The sequence below is a fragment of the Eumetopias jubatus genome, unplaced genomic scaffold (assembly GCF_037043125.1).
Source record: "Eumetopias jubatus isolate StellerSeaLion01/CBP00866 unplaced genomic scaffold, mEumJub1_p1.0 scaffold_17, whole genome shotgun sequence".
Taxonomy (NCBI): Eukaryota; Metazoa; Chordata; class Mammalia; order Carnivora; family Otariidae; genus Eumetopias; species Eumetopias jubatus.
Genome location: NW_028274823.1, coordinates 80,749,876 through 80,769,788, shown reverse-complemented (window position 1 = coordinate 80,769,788; position 19,913 = coordinate 80,749,876). Strand labels below are relative to the sequence as shown.

The following is a 19,913-nucleotide window of genomic DNA, read 5'->3' as shown; positions in this document are numbered from 1 at the left end:
TGTAACAAGCAAGCATGAGTAGCTCAGTGGCTCCCAACAGCGAACACTCCTTTTTCATGCTCACAGTCCTGCAGTTTGGCTGGGGTGGCTCTGCCTTGGGCTGGGATCACCAGGGCCTGGCTCGACCCGGTGGGTTGGGTCCTGGTCTGCTCCACAGGCCAGTTCATTCTGGAGCTAGCAGCTAAGAGGACTCTGTTCTTCACAGGGTAGATCCCAAGAGCACAGAGAGGACTAGCTCAGTCGTAGCAGCATGTTTACAGCTCTGCTGGGTTCACAGCTGCTCCTACACACGTCCCTGCGGCAGATCACCCAGCCGGGCCTGCCCCCAGGGGGGTGGGGCGGTCTGCCTTACCTCCCGGGGGAGGCTGTAAACCACACGACCAAGAATGCGCGCGTACATCATGCTGTGATGCGGGAGTGCAGAAGTGGGGAAGAATCCGTTCTACCACGCACAGGTACAAGACTCAAAAGATAAAAATAGGGAATACAATAAAAAGTAAGTCTCTCTCCCTGCCTTCCTGGTCCCGCGGGCTCCCCTTCAAAGACAATTCATTCTCACCAGTGTTTTTGAGTATCCTCCTATGGATTATACCATGCATATTCCAGTGGCTCCATAGATACTCACTGGGTGGTTTTTTTTTTTTTTTCACCGAACTATATCATACTATATATACTTTTTCACATTTTGCTTTGATCACTTAATATATGTTGGAGATTTTTCTCAGTTCATATGGAACATTATGATAGACTACAAGGAATTTCATTATGAACAGAGATTCAGATAGATTAGGATCTTTTGTAATTATACACATTGCTGTAAAGAATATCATACAGACAGGGCAGGGCGCCTGGGTGGCTCAGTGGGTTAAGCGTCTGCCTTTGGCTCAGGTCATGATCCCAGGGTCCTGGGATCGAGTCCCGCATTGGGCCCCTTGGCTCAGCGGGGAGTCTGCCGCTCCCCCTGCTTGTGCTCTCTCTCTCCAACAAAGAAAGAAATAAAATCTTTTAAAAAATCATCAAGCTATACCTTTGCAGTGTGTGCACTTTTTCTACTATATATGTTATATTTCAATAAAAAGTATGTTTTAAATACACTAAGCTTTTCTACTTAAAATCAACAAGCTATTAAGTACAGAAGAAAAGAACACTTTTTACCAATACCTCTACTTTTTTAATTTTTTGCTCTGCGTATTGTAGCAAATATATTGACTATGGTAATTCTGAGTAATAGTTTATTTTTTGCTAGGAATTTTATAGAAAATATCTCATTTAAAACTTATAAGCCTAGGGGATAGAACGATGGTCACATGAGGCACAGAGAAAAATGAGATATAAAAGCCAGATTTTCCTAAGATTGCACAAGTGGAGGAGTCATGATTTTAATCCAGGATGTTTGACAGTATATATCTGTATAAATGTGTACAAATGGTATATAAATATCCTTGGGACACCCTTCAGAGAGTCCCGTTTATATTACCCTAGACCAGAATTACTTGAAAAATAAAGGCAAGAGATGAGAAAATGTTTTGGAGTTTTTTGGGGGAGGGGGGTTGTTGTGTTTTTTATAAACTCTAACCATCAAATTGAGATGAGAAGGTAGAACTACCCTATGACCCAGCCATCCTGCTTTTGGGTATATATCCAAAGGAATGCAATTCACTATCTCAAAAAGACATCTGCACTACCATGTTCATTGCATTATTCACAACAGCCAAGACATAGAAACCTAAGTGTCCATCAACAGATGAATGGATGAACAAAATGTGGTACACACACACACACACACACACACATACACACACACACAGAGTAAAATATTATTCAACCATGAAGGAAGAAGGAAATCCTGTGACAACATGGATGGAACTTGAGGGCATTCTGTTAAGTGAGGTAAGTCAGACAGTGAAAGATAAACATTGCACCGTCTCAATTATTTGTGGAATCTAAAAACATCAAACTCAGAAACAGTAGAATGGTGGTTGCAGGGCAGGGGTGGGGGGAAATGGGGAAATGTGGTCAAAGGGCACAACTTTTAGCTAAGATGAGTAAGTTCTGAGGCTCTATTACAGCATGGCGACTAGTTAACAATACTGTAGTGTGTACTTAAAAGTTGCTGGGAGAGTGGGTTCCTGGGTGGCTCAGTCGGTTAAGCAACTGCCTTCGGCTCAGGTCATAATCCTGGAGTCCCGGGATCGAGTCCCGCATCAGGCTCCCTGCTGAGCAGGGAGTCTGCTTCTCCCTCGGACCCTCCCCCCTCTCATGTACTCTCTCTATCTCATTCTCTCTCTCAAATAAATAAATAAAATATTTTTAAAAAAAAGTTGCTGGGAGACCTTTAATATTCCCACCATAACAACAAAAGAGTAATTATGTGAGACAAAGGATGTGTTAACTAATCTTATCTGTGGTAAACATTTCACAATATGTGAGTGTATGAAAATGTAAACTTACACAATGTTATGTGTCAGTTATATCTCAATAAAGTTGGATAAAAAATGTAGATGAGTAGATCACTAGTCAGGTCAATTGTAACACATTTTTCATCACTTTGTCCGAAATACCAGGATCACTTCCAAGGAAGCCTAGAATCTAGCAATCCACTGATGCGGAAACTTGGTTATAGACTTTGTAATATAAAGTTATCGAAAATTTGACAACGTTTCTCTTTTTCTTCCCGTTACATTTACACAAAGCAAGAAACTCATGGACCGCATAAAAAGACTCACTAGGGAACTATACTTTCTCAAGCCTGAATACCCCATTAATATTTTGTATAGAACAAGGTAAATTCATGACATTAATTTCTAATACAAATCCATGTCAAATGTAAAGTCTTTGGTGAGTTTCTTTCAGGAAGTCTATTTAGTTTCAGAGAGGTGAAACTGGACTAAAATAATGGCTTTTTGAGACTTATTAATCCAAGAGCAAGGAAGTTATCTGACCATGCAGGGCCTTGGTCAGCTCTGACCACGTCCCCGTTGTCCTCCTATGCGAAGCTCATCCACACCTTCCAAGGTCTGGCTTAAGCACCACCACTTCTGAAAAGATTTCCTTGAACTTGATGCCCCCAAATTAATACTTCTTCTTCTAAATCACTTTTTATGATGCTCCTGCATTATCTCTTTAGTCTATCTCCCTAATCAATTTTAAGTAGCTTGAGAGCAGGAGCTTTGTGTTTCTTACCTTTTCACTTCTTAAAATCTTTGTTTTGAAATAATATAGATTGCTGTGAAATTGTAAAAACAGTACAGGAAGTTCCCACATACTCTTCCCTCAGTTTCCCCCCCAAAGGTAATATCTTACATGACTATAGTGTGTTCTCAAAACCATGAAGTTGACCTTGGTATAGTCCACAGAGCTTAATCCTATTTCACTATGCCCTCCTGTGTGTGTGTGTGTGTGTGTGTGTGTGTGTGTAGTTCAATGAAATGTTATCATGTATGTAGATTGTGTAACCACCACCACAATTAAGATACAGAACTGCCCATCACCGAAAAAACTTCCCTTGAGCTTTCCCTTGCGGTAGTTAACAACCACTCCCCAGCCCTCCTGAAACCTAACCCTTGTAACCACTAATCTGTCATCTCTGCAACTTTGTGTAAAAGTTGTGTGACCTTTTGATAGTTGAGTGTTTCACTCACTTGAGAGCCATCCAAAGTGTTAACTATTAAAGTGTATCACATTTGCTCCTTTTTATTGCTGAGAAATATCCATGGTATGGGCCCACCACGGTTTATTTAACTATCTACCCACCGAAGGACTTCTGGGTCGTTTCCAAGTTTTGGCTTTACCTTTTAACTTTCCAGTGCTTAGCAAGGTGACTTGAAAGTAAAAAACACTCAATTCCGGTTCATGAATTTGAATTAATTGCTGGTCCCACCCGAAGCTGAATTCTGTGCTGACACCTGACAGTACATATTTGCCCTGAGGGGAAATGTCAGTTTCTCCGCGTTTCCACTGACTTCAGTCTGATCTTCACCTGATACTGACAGATTGCAAAACATCTGTGGGGTTCTCATTCCATTTGAGAGTTCTGATGTGATTTAAGAAGTGCTTTGGGGTCCAGGGAAAACAGATTCCTGGTATTCACACCTTGATGGTTATAAAATTCTCCCCCAGCCTGTATCAAGGTGACAGGGGCTCTTATCTCATCAAAATCTCCATCAGCATTATCACAGCCCCCGCAGAGTCAGTCCAAATGAAGAAGAATGACACTAATATTGTGCCATCATTAAAATTTTCTGTGATGTATAAAGGCACCAATATATTTTTTCAGTAACTCCTACCTTTGTGTGCCATTTTGATTGAAGCATGGTTGACACATAGCACAGTGCTTCTCTAGCATCAGGTATCAACATAGTGACTCGACAGCTCTACGCATTATGCTGTGCTCACAAATGTGGCTCCCATTGTTTCCATACCATTAACTATATTCCCTGGGCTGTCTTTTCTTCCCAGGACCTACTCATTCCATTACTGGAAGCCTGCGTCTCCCACTCCCCTTCAAGCATTTTGCCCGTCTTCCCACCCCGCCCCGCTGACAACCTCTCAGCTTATTCTCTGTATTTATGGGTCTCTTTCTGTTTCCGTTTATTTGTTAGTTTTTGTTGTTCTGTTTCGTTTTTGTCACTTTTAATCTACATGCAAATTGCTTTCTTTACCTAACCAGTCAACTGAGCTGGGGAAGTTAACTTTTTTGGAATACTATGTGCCCTTCATAGGCTTCGTCAAAATTAGCACTGCTAAGTGTTCACTTGGGCAGCACAGAGACTAAAGTCGGAACCAGACAGAGAAGATTATCATGGTCCCTACTCGAGAATGCCTCGCAAATTCGTGAAGCAGTCCTATTTTTTTTAAAAAATGATAAAAACTTAAAAATGACCCCCGTGCCCTACCACCATCACCCCTCTCCAAAGAAAGATCACTGGAAACTCTGCTATAGGTAAAAACACCTGGTCCTAGACTCTATCAAAGCATCTCATCAGCCGTGTGGGGTGGCGAAGCTCCAAACACAGGAGACAGAGGCCAAAGTATCAGCCCTGGGATGGAAGAAGGAAAAACTGCTAACCACCTACTCTGCAAGATTTGCCACAGGGATATATGGAAACTACATAGGTTTCTATATCATAATAAAATAATACAATTTATATTGCTAAAAAGTACATGTGCGTGGTAGAAAATTTAAAAATGCAAACATTATAAAAATTGTTTAATATTGAGTCGGTTCTTTAAATGGGATTTTAGGCACTGATGTACCACATACCCGTGTTTCCAATAGTTTAAGGTTTCAAAGGGCAAATATAGGAAGAAGTTACCTAGTTGCAAAAAATACCCTTAGCTCTTTCATATCGAAAATACTCGGTTGTTCTAAGTAATCAAAGATCTGATAAAGACAATCGGAAGTATAGGAAATATTTGCTTCCGAGGCAGATTACATAAAAGGTAAACAAAAAACACTTTATAATCTTTCATTAAGAGAAGACCAATAATCTAAGACATGTTGTGATTTTAACAGAGAGAAAATTAAAATCCAGCTTTATATAAGCCCATCACTGAGACAAGCTGGCAAGTGGTCGGTACTCAGGAGATGCTCGTGATACTGGGGGTGCTGTCAGGGAACATCTAAAGAGTTGATAATGATGACGCTCCCACCCCAAAAGCTTCTTGGGGGATTCCCTGGCAAAGTCCCTGAGGGAACACCATCTTCCCCATAAGTAGTTCCTTGGTCCCCAACCCCCTCTCACCATCTATTCCGTTCTTACCCTCTCCCCTCTACCTCCAAGCTGAAAGGATGGGAATATTTGGGCTCTAAAGCACCTCCTGGGTCCTTTACCTATGGACCTAGCTCTTTCCTGCTTAGATTGTCCTGATTTGTCAGCAGCCACCAGAGAGAGAGAGAGACCACATGAGCCCAGGAACTTACCATTACCTCTCAGCAAGACTTGCAAAGAGATTCGCCCTTAACCCGTGTCCAATAAACAATACCCCACCAATGTTCCATTGTTGGTTTGCATTCTTCCTGAATGAAGAGGAAGTTCTCTCTCCCAGTCCTGTTGACCCATCCTCTACCCATGCAGAGAACACACTGTCAAAGACGCAAAAGAGAAATTGGAGGTTTTTGGTTTTTTTATTAAGATTTTTATTTTTAAGTAATCTCTACACCCAAGGTAGGGCTTGAACTCTTGAACTCACAACCCCGACATCGAGAGTCGCATGCTCCATAGAGTGAGCCAGCCAGGCGCAGGGACACAGAAGGGTCACGTTCCTCAAGGGAGGCCTCATGCAGAGCTAAGCAAGGAGAAGAGTCATCCCTGAATGTCCTGACTCTTCCCTAACTTTAAGTAGGGTGGTGTTCTACTAAGGCAATATTTCTCAAGCTTTAGTCATTCACATTTCTCATTCACAATGCTTGCTGTATCGGCGTGCCAAACATAATACTGTTTACTCAAAAGTCTCAAAATCAGTTCTTCTATTTAACCTAAACTGCTTTTTAAAAGGAACTTCCTGCTGGAGCAGCTGGGTGGCTCAATCGGTTAAGTGGCTGCCTCTGGCTCAGGTCACGGTCCCGGGGTCCTGGGATAGAGTCCGGCGTTGGGCTCCCTGCTCAGCGGGAAGCCTGCTTCTCCCTCTGCGCCTCCCCCGGCTCGTGCTCTCTCTCTCTCCACCCCCCGCCAATAAATAAAATCCTTAAAAAAAAAAAAAACCTTCCTGCAGCTACTATAAACGGAAGGAAAGGTATTACTTGCCAAAACTTGAAACTCGCCAAAAACATACTAACAATACAAAACATAATTGATGATAAAATAGATACCATGACTAGTCAGAGCACAAGCGTTTTCGAACTGCCTTTCTTTTATTAAATGTGTTCTTTATTTAGCTCTCCTTGTGACATTCAGAAGGTTGAAAGAAAAGAAATTTTTTTAAGATTTTATTTTTAAGCAATGTCAACACCCAGTGTGGGGTTTGAACTTACAACCCCAAGACCAAGAGCTGCGTGCTATACCCGCTGAGACATCCAGGTGCGTCCGAAGGTTGAGAGACCCTTGATAGGGAGACATGGTAGGAAGAATAATGCCCCCCCCAAAGATGTCCACGTCCTAATCCCAGAAGCCTGCGAACGTGTTACCTTCTATGGCAAAAGAGACTTTACACCTGTCATTACGATGGAAAACTGGAGGTGAGAATTTTATTCTGGGTTACCTGGGTAGGCCCAACGGAAGTACAAGAGTTCTTATGACAAAGAGGCAAGAAGGTCAAAATCAGGGAAAGGAAATATGACCTCGGAACAACCGGAAGTGGTGTGATATACTCGGAGCCAAGAAATGCGGACAGCCCCTTGAAGCTGGAAAACATAAGGAAGCAGATTCTCCCCCTGAAGTCTTCGGAAAGAATGCAGCCTGATCAGCAGCTTGATCTCAGCTTCCTGACCTTGATCTTGGCTTTTGGAACCGTAACAGAATAAACTTATGTGACTTTAAACCACAACATTTGTGATCCTTTGTTACTCTCCCATCCTGTGAGTCTATACTATTTAACACCTCTGCATGATTTAGTAGACTGTGCAGCAGTTAAAAATCTCCTACAGTCCCAGGGGAGTCTAGCCAACACTTGGGGAACCAGTGCCTAAGGAACTCCCCTGGGTCAGCAGGGAAAATGGTAGCCATGGATTAAAGCAACTGCGGAAGAATTGGGGCCTGAGTCCGTGAAGCTGGTTGCTAGAGTGATGGCTGATTACGGGGGAAGCTGTGTGTGTCCAGGGTCCTTCTTCCTCTCCTACTTCAGCCCTCGAGCTAGGTGACAGCATTCCTGAATCAGCCATCCTTCAGCAAATGAACCCTGCCCTGAGGTAGGCCATCCCTACGGTTCTGTCTCCTCCTACACTGCACTGCCTTTATCTGGATTAAAATAAGCTTGGGGATATTCTCTTAAATTAAAAAAAATTTTTTTATTTTGTTTTAGTTCCACTGCAAAAGTAAAATCTGTTTATTATAGACATTTTAGGAAATAGACACTAACAAAGAAAATAATAACCAAAATCCTCACCACACTAACAAAGAAAACAATAAATAACCAAAATTCTCACCACCAAAAACTACTTGGTTCATATTTGGATAGACTTCTTTCTGGTTTTACTTCTAGTCAGTAAATATTATTTAGTAGCCTTTATCGTCCCCGTTGAAACATATTATGAACATGTTACTATCCTGCTACAATAGATCTGTAATGACTGAATAGTACTCTGTTGTGAGACTGAATTAGATTTTTCCCTCACCTGGCTACTTATGTTATTTTTGTTTGCCACAGATGGGTCCTAGAAATAAATTTCTGAATTAAGAATATTTGATTTGGGGAGCGCCTGGGTGGCTCAGTCAGTTGAGCATGCATCCAACTCTTGGTTTGGCTCAGGTCGTGATCTCTGGGTCTTGAGATGGAGCCCCGCGTCTGGCTCCGCGCTTGGCACAGAGTCTGCTTGGGGTTCTGTCCCCTCTCCCTCTGCCCCTCCCCTTGCTTGGGCTCTCTCTCTCTCTCTCTCTCAGATAAATAAATCTTTAGAAAATTAATTTGGGAATTAATTGCAAGTCTGAGTGAATAAAAGAGAGGAAAATAAGCAGTGACCTTTTTGGGGAAAAGGGAGTCTTTATACTTCCTATTATATGTGTTAAATGAGAAAACATGCTTGCCTTCCTCTTTATCTTGTCTTAGAGAAAGAAAAAGGGCAGAAAGACACGCTCTGGAAATGGAGTAATTTCTTAAAGAGGAAAAAAAATAGGTGAGGATATTTTTCCTACGGTATTTAGATGAATCTATAGCTACTTCTTGGGTCAGTGCTTTCTGGTTGCAGAAAGGTGTAGCAGGTGGACAACCCTCATTGTGGCACATTGGGAAGGTCCTTCCAAGGTCTTTCCAAAGTCTTTGCCTTTATCAGAAAAATCGCATGCTACACCCTCGGCCAGAAATAGACCTGTGGATTTAATCAACACTGATGATCAGATTGTAGAGCTTCAAAGTAAATTTCTGCCTCAGCTGTCTACGCAGGGTGTTAGAGGCAGAACTTCCAGACTTCCCCCTTGCCAAGTGTTGTCTGGCAAAGCCAGGGCGACCATTGCCGCCCACCAGCACGGGCGGGGGCGGGCAATTCTGCCCACAGCCAGCCTGGCAAACTCGAGCTGCTAAAGAGTATGGTCTGCGATCGGGATCACCTGCTTCAAGCTCCTTATGTATTTTAACTGAAATGTGAGGCAGGAAACACAAGCTGACTGTCCACTGAGCAGGGAGCCCGAGGCGGGGCTCCATCCCATAACCCCGGGATCATGACCTGAGCTGAAGGCAGACACTTAACGACTGAGCCACCCAGGCCCCAAATGCGATCACTTTTAAAAAGCAGTGCTAGGGGTGCCTGGGTGGCTCAGTCAGTTGAGCATCTGACTCTCGATTTCGGCTCGGGTCTTGATCTAGGTCTGGAGATTGAGCCCCATGTCAGGGCTCCACAATGGGCATGAAGTCTGCTTGAAATTCTCTCTCTCCCTCTGCTCCCCGTCCCAGCCCGCCCCTGCCATCTAGTTTCCCTCTCTCTCCGTGAGGATTTGGGTTCCTTCATGCTGTTCTCTGTCTAACCCCACGCTCTAAATTTGGATCCACCCAAGCTTGATTCTCCCAAGTGCTCCAGGACTAAACTATCCCCCAGCCATCGCTCGGCTTCCTCTTACCAAAATTTCCAAAATCTCAAAGGGTGACAACGTGAGTAGACATTTCTAATGTTTTTAAGAAGGACTTAGATATAACGTCAGAGAAGAGATTATAGAAACCATCTCACCCAGTGATTTTTAAAACAGTTTTAGAACAAAAAAATCTTTTCAAGCAAAAAATATGACATAAGGCTCCAACGCATGTAAAATCATCTAACATGTAGATGGTTAGTCTAAGTTTATCATAAAAAATTCACATTTATAACCTTCAGCCATTATGAAGTGATAAGGACGAAGTTACCTTGATAATCCTCAGAATTAGGAGATATTGTAAGCAGCAGTACTCCAGGGACTCAATCTTGGCCTATACTTCAGTACTCTATTTTGTTGAGTTAAATGATACGATAAAATCTGCACACAAAAGTAGTTGAAGTCATAGTTGTTTTTAAACAATTAAGAGGTTTTAAACAACCTCAATTCTCTTCAATTATATAAGATAGCAAAGGACATTCCAGCAGAAGTTAATGAATATGTGGCTACTGATGTGAACTTTGATATACAAATAGACATTTGCAATTACCTGTGAAGCAAAGTTATTTAAATGAGTAAAATTACATTTTTTTTTTTAAACAAAATTGAATGCCTCCCTTGGCCGACTTCTTGCAGCCCTGCTATAGAACCCAGACTCCAACAAAACAGCTGGGAAACTACCGATCTGGTTTCAACCAAATCGTATAGCTTCCAGGGCCTGGATGGGGGAAGTGAATTCCCCAGGGTCACGCAACTAGCTTCCCTGGGGACCCCAGACCCTGACTCCCATTCCAGTGCTTGTGCCACTTCCCTGGAATGCCTCACTAACCAAGTTCTTTTTTATTAGTGGAACTTCAGGCCTTCTGACAAAACAAAGTAGAGATTTCTCCTATTTAGGGGGAAAAAAGACGTCTGCGGGCAAAGGCACTAATTTGGATAGCTCCTAAATTACTTACCTGCCTTCGTGAGTGATCGAATCCTACATCTGATGACTACTGGGTTTATTTATCTGTATAAATGTACTTACATGTCTTAGGTAGTTGTAAGTTCAACACTCACACTTCTTCACCTGCTGACTTACAACAGGTGTGAAAGTCCTAAAATCCTCCTTTTTCCTGAGGCTATTCTTGAATGGCCATAAACCTGCGATCGCTAACCCAGACCCCCTACCCCAGAATCCGTGCCCTCTGGATGTGGCTTCAGAACGAGTCGTGAGTCAGTACTCAGACCAGGGCTACTCGGGTCCCCTCATTTTCCCTGTGGGTAATGTGCATGCCCTCCTTTCCCTCACTATCCTATCTTCAGCCAGACTTCGTATCACCTGGATGACAGGTGGATATCGATGGACATCAATATTACCAAGCCCTTAGGGTTAGCAAGGTCCTCAGACATGCTCTGGATTCTGCCCTTCATTTTCTTTCTTTTTTATTTTTAAGATTTTATTTATTCATTTGAGAGAGAGAGACAGAGATAGAGAGCACAAGGGAGAGGGAGAAGCAGGCTTCCCAAGGAGCAGGGAGCCCGATGCGGGGCTCGATCCCAGGACCCTGGGATCATGACCGGAGCCAAAGGCAGACGCCTAACCATCTGAGCCACCCAGGCGCCCCCTGGCCTTCACTTTCTTTTGCCAAAACGCTCTCCCCCGGGGAACTATGCTTAGCTAACTCTTGGATTTTTTTTCTAACAAATTCTTTCATCACAAATATCTTCCTTCATGACTTGCAAACATATACTGAATTTTTGTCAGTTCACTTCAAATTTCTCTTCCTTCCTTGACAAACTCTCCAGGACACCACTTTAATGATATATATATAATGAATCCCTTAAAAGCTGAAAAACTGGGAACACTAAAATCTAAAGACTTCAAAATAACCATTTGCTCTTGTGGCTGTCTAATGGCTAAGTGTACTTAAGAAAATTATTTTGTTCTCATTGAAGCCATTTTGGAAGTTCAAGCCCCTTGCTGCTATTCTCATACTTCTTTTATCTCTGGGATTGAGTGGCCCTGGACGCTAAATATCTCAATAAACGTAGAAAGGTCCATTTATGAGAGTATTTGTAAAATGCCTCCATGGGCGGCATGAGGTGACTCCCAGCACTTTCTTAGCATTGTGCAGACCACATCCATGTGATCTTATTCTCTAGGCTTAGCTATATTTGTTTGTTAAATGCAACCCAGATTTATGATAATTAATGTTTAAATCCACTTTGAGATGAGAACAACCATACCATCACAAACGATCATTAGCAGCCATAAAAACGAGTAACCTGCATGTTTGTTTCTTCAACTCTTGTGGTTTTCCCTGATACATTTTCAAATCTCAAAGAGGTCGTGGTTATTATGGATCATCTTTTTACTACATTTTTTGATGCTGGTGAACACAGGGAAAACTTTAACCCTAAAAGCTCAAGTTGTACTTAACCCCCAGGATTAAATTGCCTTCTGAGGTCAGAGTCACGCTGGAAGAATTTGCCCCACAGCAAGGGGTGATACTCTCCCTGCGGGCAGGAGGTCTGTGGGTGCAGCACGGCAGCAACCCCCAAACCCAGCTCACCCTCAGAACCATCTGGTTCACCTGACAAAAATACAAATCCCTGGGTCCCAAGCCCGGAGATCCTGCTTCAGCAAGTCTAGGGTGGAAACTGAAATCAGCATCAGCCATCAGATGATTCTGTCTGATTTCTGTGAGTATGGGAGGTAAAGTCAGCTGTGAAAACTTCAGCCCCACCTGGTCTGATCAAAGCCAGTGCTTTGGAAAGAGCACACAATTAGTCTATGCGTATGTCATCCGGGGGGAACAAACGATGTGTTCTATCTAGAGTGGGCAAGAATAAAATACTTCAGTTGTAGAGCAAAGGGAACATCTCAGAGAACGTCAGTGTGAAGAGTGACATTCTTTCTCACCTGGAAAACAGCCTCTAAATCATGATAATTATTAGCTCGGAAGCAAAACACCTTTTGGAGGATTTATCAACAGTTACAAAAAGCCAGCAATCTTATTTTATTTTTTAGAAGATTTTTATTTATTTATTTGAGACAGAGAGAGAGAGAGAGAGAGAGGGAACACAAGCAGGGGGAGTGGGCAGAGGGAGAAGCAGACTCCCCACTTGAGCAAAGAGCCCAATGTGGGACTTGATCCCAGGACCCTGGGATCATGACCTGAGCCAAAGGCAGACGCTTAACAACTGAGCCACCCAGGAGCCCCCAAAAGCCAGCAGTTTTAAATACTGATTGTAAAACATGTTCATATACCTTTTCCAAGTAGAATTTTTTTCTCAGACCTATATTCATACACTGCGGTGACTTTAGGACAAGATTTCACAACCTCAGTACTATTGATGTTTTGAATGGGGACATTGTGCACAGGGGACTGCCTCCTGCCTTGCAGGATGGTTAGCGGCATCCCCAGCCTCTACCACTAGATGTCAGGAGCACCTCCCCTAGCAGTGAGAACCGGAAAATGCCTCCAGACAGTTGCCCAAAGCTCCCGGGACACAAAATTGTTACCAGTTGAGAAGTGTTGCTCTAGGAAAATCATGTAAGCTCTCTGGGGCTTCTGGAACTTATAACAGAAGACGAAAAAGTAAAGGTCATTCATCGCAGTAGAATCTGAAAAGACTAAAGGATCAGTTATACTTGTAAAATTGAATACCTACTTATATTTTTTTTAAAAATCCAGATTCAATACCCACCCAGATTGAAAAACAAATTTCTTTCTTTTTAATTTTATTTATTTATTTGAGAGAGAGAGAGAGAGAGAGAGCACAAGAGCGGGGTGAGGAGCAGAGGGAGAAGCAGACTTCCCGCGGAGCAGGGAGCCCGATGCGGGGCTCGATCCCCGGATGCTGGGATCATGACCTGAGCCAAAGGCAGACACTTAACCACTGAGCCACCCAGGCGCCCTGAAAAATAAATTTCAAATGGTCCAGAGTTCTAAATGAAAAGCATTGGGAAAATATTGGAAAATATATTTATGTAACCTTGGGGTAAAGAAAATTTGTCTTGGAAAAAAATCAGAAAACCTAGAAACCCAAAATAAAGGCCTCGAGAGACTTAACTCCGTAACATGTTAACATTCCTGTAAGATGAACAAGGAACTAAAGAAAAGCACCATAACCAAAATTTTAAAAGAGGAAAAAGAGAAAATATGTGTAATACATGTAATAAACTAAAAATTGATATTCATAAAAAAATGAAAAGCCCAACAAGTCATTTTAAAAATGTAGAGAAAATAGGCTAATAATTTGAAAGAGCAATTCATAAAGAAAAATCAAAGAGCCAGAGCACAGGAAAATTTTCCAAGTTCGTTATAACTCAGCAGAACACAAACAAAAATTACCGTATCATCTTGATCCCATCAGATTGGCAACATTAAAAAGATTTATGAAATGCAGAATCGATGAAGGAAGATGTGGAGAAACAATCATGCTCATGCCCTATTAGCAGAACTTACCCTGAGTCAATCTTTTGGGGACAAGTTAGCAGTAGCTCTGAAAATGTAGAAACTGCATAACCTTTGATCTAGTATTCCCCATCTTAAATCTACCCTATAAAAATGCTCTCATATGTGCACACAATATGTAGATATGAGGGTATGGTATTGCTTATAATAAATATTGCAAACAGAAGGAAGTTAGCCATCAATAAAGAATGGTTGGTGCATTGTTATATCTTGATACGTACAACGTGGTTTTTTTGCAGTAGTGAGATCGAATGAGACAAATTTAAAATATTGAAATGAAAAAGCCTTTATATGACAGAAAGTTCCCTTTTTTTTTTTTTTTTTAGAGAAAGAGAGAGAGTGCACCTGCAAGCAAGGGTGGGGAGAGGGGCAGAGAGAGAGAAAGAGAGAGAGAATCCTAAGCAGGCTCCGGCCTGGGCTGAGTGTGGAGCCCCACACGGGGCTTGATCCCATGACCCTGAGATCATGACCTGAGCTGAAACCAAGAGAGGGTACCTTAACCCACTGAGCCACCTAGGCACCCGTGACAGAAAGTTTCAAAGCTATAAAGAAATATGGAAACATACACCTACTTATATAAATAAATTTATTTATTCATGTCTATAAAGTTACATGCATTTGTCTGTGAATGTATAATTACACGTATATGTAAACATATAAAAAGTATCTTGAAGGTTACGCATTAAGACGTTAACTCCAGGAAGAAAAGTAGGATGTACACCTCATTCTATGAGCTTCAGAGTGTTTTGAAGTTTTACCATAAATAATCAGTTTGCATATTATATAATTCTGAAATAAAAGCCAGGACGTTGAACTCCATGATGTCAGAAGTCTGTGATTTCAGCTCTAACAGACTAGGGTGCAATTAATCTTGGGTTAGAAATGAATCTGGAAACTTATCATGGGATCCTTCAAGAAGGAAAAAAACCAAAACAGAACAGGGAAAGAAAGTTCTACGCCTTAAGCACCCACATGTGCTTGTCCCATCTGTATACACTTTCCCATTTATCATGGTGCTGTCAGTTTTTCTGAGGCACTGAGAGGTGAAGGGGCCCGACAAAGATCACAGGGCCAGGAAGGGACAGGGTCGGGAGTCAGCCATGGACCAGTCCGCGAGGGATATGACCCCGGCTCTCCACACTGGATGATTCCTAGTTTCTCCGGTTGATGGAGAAACTGGTTTATCTTCTACACATCAAGTCAGCCAGCAGGAGGCCACGGTGAGGAGCAGCAAGCCAGCATCACAGCTTCCATGACCTGCACGAAGCAAACTTGCTGAGATGTGCTCGGTGCTCCCTCTTCATACCCACTTCACCCACACGGCAGGCTGGGAAGAAGGTGCCATTACTGTTCACATGTCACAAGGCGGGGGACGCCTGGGTGGCTCAGAGAGTGGAGTGTCTGACTCTTGATTTCGGCTCAGGTCATGATATCAGGGTCATGAGATCGACCCCCGAGTCGGTCTCCGCGCTGGGCGTGGAATCTGCTTGAGATTCTCTCTCTCCCTCGGCCCCTCCCCCCGTGCTCTCTCTCTTAAAAAAAAAAAAAAAAGTCACAAGGGATGACACTGAGGCTCAGCAAGGATAAAAAAGTTGCAGAGAGTCACACATACAGTAAATGTAGGACACGCCAGCCTCCAACCCCACCCACAAAGATCAACCATTAGATAACTATCCACAAATAAAAACAGCTTCCGGAGAGTTCTGGAGTCCACCTAAGGAACCTCAGCAATGCAGTGTAACAAATAACCTGAGAATAACCACACCCAAGGATAAAGGAAGACAGCCTCATTTTGCCTGCATCACTCCAGCCCCTGAGCCAGCGTTGCTCCTCCGGGTCAGGAGGGAGCTCCCCAGCTGAGAGACTGCCCCTTGCTGAGAAAGGAAGAAGGAGGTAAGTGGGGAGCTTCCCCAGCCTTTCAGGGCACCACATCAAAGGCCTGCTGGGTTTCACCCCACCCATTTGGCAAAGCTGGGACATTTAGAGACAGCTAGGAATGAAGAAGAAAACACAGGCCACCAAGTAACAGCCACACAGCAGGGGCCACCACAGTTCCCAGGGACCTGCTCTGCAGACCAACCCAGCAACTTTTCCCACTCAAGAAACCAGTGGCCAGGGGCGCCTGGGGGGCTCAGTGGGGGAAGCGTCTGCCTTTGGCTCAGGTCACGATCCCAGGGTTCTGGGATCGAGCCCCGTGTTGGGCTCCCTGCTCCGTGGGGAGCCTGCTTCTCCCTCTGCCTCTGCCCTCCCCCTGCTCCTTCCTGCTCTCTCCCTCCTTCCCTCCAAATAAATAAAAATTTAAAAGAAAGAAACAAACAAACCAACCAGTGGCCAGCAGAGCCACCAGAGACCCCTGCAGGGTTCACCAGGTTTGCTCCATAGGTATTTACATCCCCCAATACAAGCCTTCCGAGTCCCTGCTCCCCTCCGCCACCCCCACCCCACCCCCCGCCTCTGCTGCATCTGCACCTCAGATACTGCAGCTGTATGAGTGCAAGACACCAGACTAGACTCCCACGGCTGACCCCTACTGCCAGGCACACGCTCAGGGCTAGTCCCTCAGCTGTGTACTTGCACACCACCAGCATGACGCCGGTCACTGACCTCCACCGCCATGCGCATGGCCAAGGGGAGACTGCAGTCATGGGAGCACACGCCGAAGGCCAAGGCCCCCACAGCTGCCAGTGAGCCCACAGCGCCCACCTACCCCCACCACGACGTGTGTGTCTGCAGTTGGCCCCTGCAATTGACATAGGCACCTGCAACTGGCGCCTACAGCCAAGTGCGTGCATAACACCAGCTCCAGCCGCCACTGCTGCCTACCTGATCCCTAGCCACTGGACCCATTGAGGACCCCAACAGCCCTTGCCTCCACCACACACCCCCACAGCCCTCACCAAGGACCACACAGTTGTCGATGAGATGGACCTCAGCAGCCTGAGCCAAAAAGTCATCACTTCCTGCTGGAGCTTCTACTGACACCTATCCGCACGCTTGGGACCCTGCGCCATTAGACATAATATCACAGCATGCTGCAGCATGCTCCTGCCCACGGGCAAAAGGTTTCTGTCACCAAAATCAGCTCATAAAGTCTGAACAAGGTGAACGCATCTTCAAATGAACAAACACCTGTACAAGGCTACAGTAATCATGAAGAATGAGGGAAACATGACTCCTGCAAAGGCATAAGGCACACCCCCAGAACTGGCCCCAAAGAAATAGAGATCCAAGAATTGTCTGACAAGGAGTTCAAAATAATTCTTCTAAAGATACTCAGAGGGCTAAAAGAGAGCACAGGTAACAATTTAATGGTATCAGGAAAACAACACAAGAACACAATGGAAAGTTCAGCAAAGGCATAGAAAATATAAAAAAAACAACAACAGAAATTTGGGGGCTAAAGAATACAATGGCTGAACTGAAGAATTCAGAAGAGAATCTGAACAAAGACTTAAAACAAATAAAAGAACGAAGCAGTGAGCTTGCAAACAGATCAAGTGGAATTATCCAGTCGGAAGAGCAAAAGCTAAAAGAACCACATCAACAAAAAAGAATAAAAAGGAGTGAAGAAAGCTTACGGGACTGATAGAAACAGTGTATGTGCCACTGGAGTCCGGGAAGGAGAAGGGAAGGAGCAGAATGCTTATTTAAAGAAATACTGGTGGAGAATTTCCCAAAGCCAGGGAGAGAGATGGATATCCAGGTTCATGAAGCTCAGAGGTCACTCCAAAATTTCAATTCAGAATGATCTTCCCCAAGATACATTGTAATAAAACTGTCTAAAATTAGAGAAAAAAGAGAATTTTAAAAGCAGCAAGAGGAAAACAATTCTGATATAAAGGAACCCCCACAATGGCGTCAGCGGAGGTCTTAGCAGGGACTTTGCAGCCCAAGAGAGAGTGGGATGAGATATTCAAAGCGCTTAGAAAAGATGCTGCCAACAGAATACTTTCTCAGCAAAGTCATCCTTCAGACAGACAAAAGCTGAGGGATAGCGGCATTATTGATTTTTATTATTTATTTGACAGAGAGAGAGAGGGAACACAAGCAGGGGGAGAGGAAGAGGGAGAAGCAGGCTTCCCTCGGAGCATGGAGCCTGACGCGGGACTTGATGCCAGGACGCTGGGATCGCAACCTGAGCTGAAGGCAGACGCTTAACGACTGAGTCACCCAGGCGCCCCAGCAAAATGACTTTTATAATCCCAGCCACTTGGGTTCTTGGGTTCTTCTGTTGATATTGTTAGTGTCTATCATTGCATACCCTCTGTGTTGCCATATATAAAACATTCTAGCTTTAGAATGTGTTCATCCAAGCAGAAGGGATGGTGCTGGCAGAACAGACAAAATCTGCTTGCAAGTCGTTTAGCTGTCGGGGCGCCTGGGTGGTTCGGTCGTTGAGCGTCTGCCTTCGGCTCAGGTCATGATCCCAGGGTCCTGGGATCGAGCCCCGCATCGGGCTCCCTGCTCCGCGGGAAGCCTGCCTCTCCCTCTCCCACTCCCCCTGCTTGTGTTCCCTCTCTCGCTGTGTGTCTCTCTGTCAGATAAATAAATAAAAGCTTTAAAAAACAAAACAAAAAAACAAGTAGTTAACCTGTCAAAGGGAAAACCTAACACATCAGTGAATGTTCAAGGCAAATGTTCGTATGTTCTGAAAATTAAAAATGGGATCCTGCTTTGAATTACAAAAAAAAAAAAAAGGTGAGGGAAACTTTTTTTAGGGTATGACTATTTGGTTTTAGAAATTAACCCACATTGAGGCACCCGGGTAGCTCAGTTGGCTGAGTGTCCAACTCTTGTTTCGGCTCAGGTCATGATCTCAGGGCTCAGCTCAGGTCATGATCTCAGGGTGGTGAGATCGAGACCCGCCTAGAGCTCCAAGATCAGCGAGGAGTCTGCTTGAGATTCTCTCCCCCTCTGCTTCACCACCCACTCTCTCTCTCACATAAATAAATAAATCTTTAAAAAAAAAAAAAAGCAATGAACCCACGTTTTAGGCTACAACTTCTTTCAACCCAGCTACCGTGGTATTGTGCAATTGTTATTTTAAAACCCTGTAGTTTTCCTTTCACCTAACATATACCTAAGTACATTCTGTTGTCTTATTTTGCAATCATGTTTCTTTTTAAGACTTTATTTATTTATTGGAGACAGAGTGAGCACATGAGCTGGGGGGAGGGGCAGAGGGAGCAGGCTCCCAGCTGAGCAGGGAGCCCGACATGGGGCTTGAGCCCAGGACCCTGAGATCATGACCTGAGCCGAAGGCAGATGCCCAACTGACTGAGCCACTCAGGTGCCCCATAATCATGTTTTAAATATTTTCCCCAAACCCTACATTTTTAAATTTAACTACACTTTATTTTAGAATTTAATACCTTTATTCTAACATAAAACAATTTCTATTTTCTTTAAAAAAAAAAAAAGAAGAAGAAGAAGCATCCTGTGTTGATTAGTAGAGCGGAGAGGTATTGATTGGTCTCCAAATGAGAATCCTATATTTTCAGGCATGTCTGACAGCCTGGAAGGGTAAACCGAAAGGCCGTTTGCGTGGAGGCCTGGGGTGTCCTTCGAGATACCTCTTGGTGAGAAAGGAAGGGGCCGGGCCCAAATCTGAGTCAGCCCAGAAGTTCTGGTCATTTGATGGCAGAGGGACTCTGCCCAGAGCACTGACTGGGACTTTGGTTAGATTCCGGGGCTCAGCCCCCACCAGACTCCGGGCTTCAGCTTACACAACCTG

General features: G+C 43.8%; 1 non-coding gene across 1 annotated transcript; it reads left to right on the top strand.

The window, feature by feature from the left end:
• Positions 1–4,746: 4,746 nt before the first annotated feature.
• Positions 4,747–4,853, top strand: LOC114210381 (U6 spliceosomal RNA). The gene has a single exon (XR_003609521.1). It is a non-coding gene; the product is annotated as a U6 spliceosomal RNA (small nuclear RNA).
• The last annotated feature ends 15,060 nt before the right edge of the window (positions 4,854–19,913 follow it).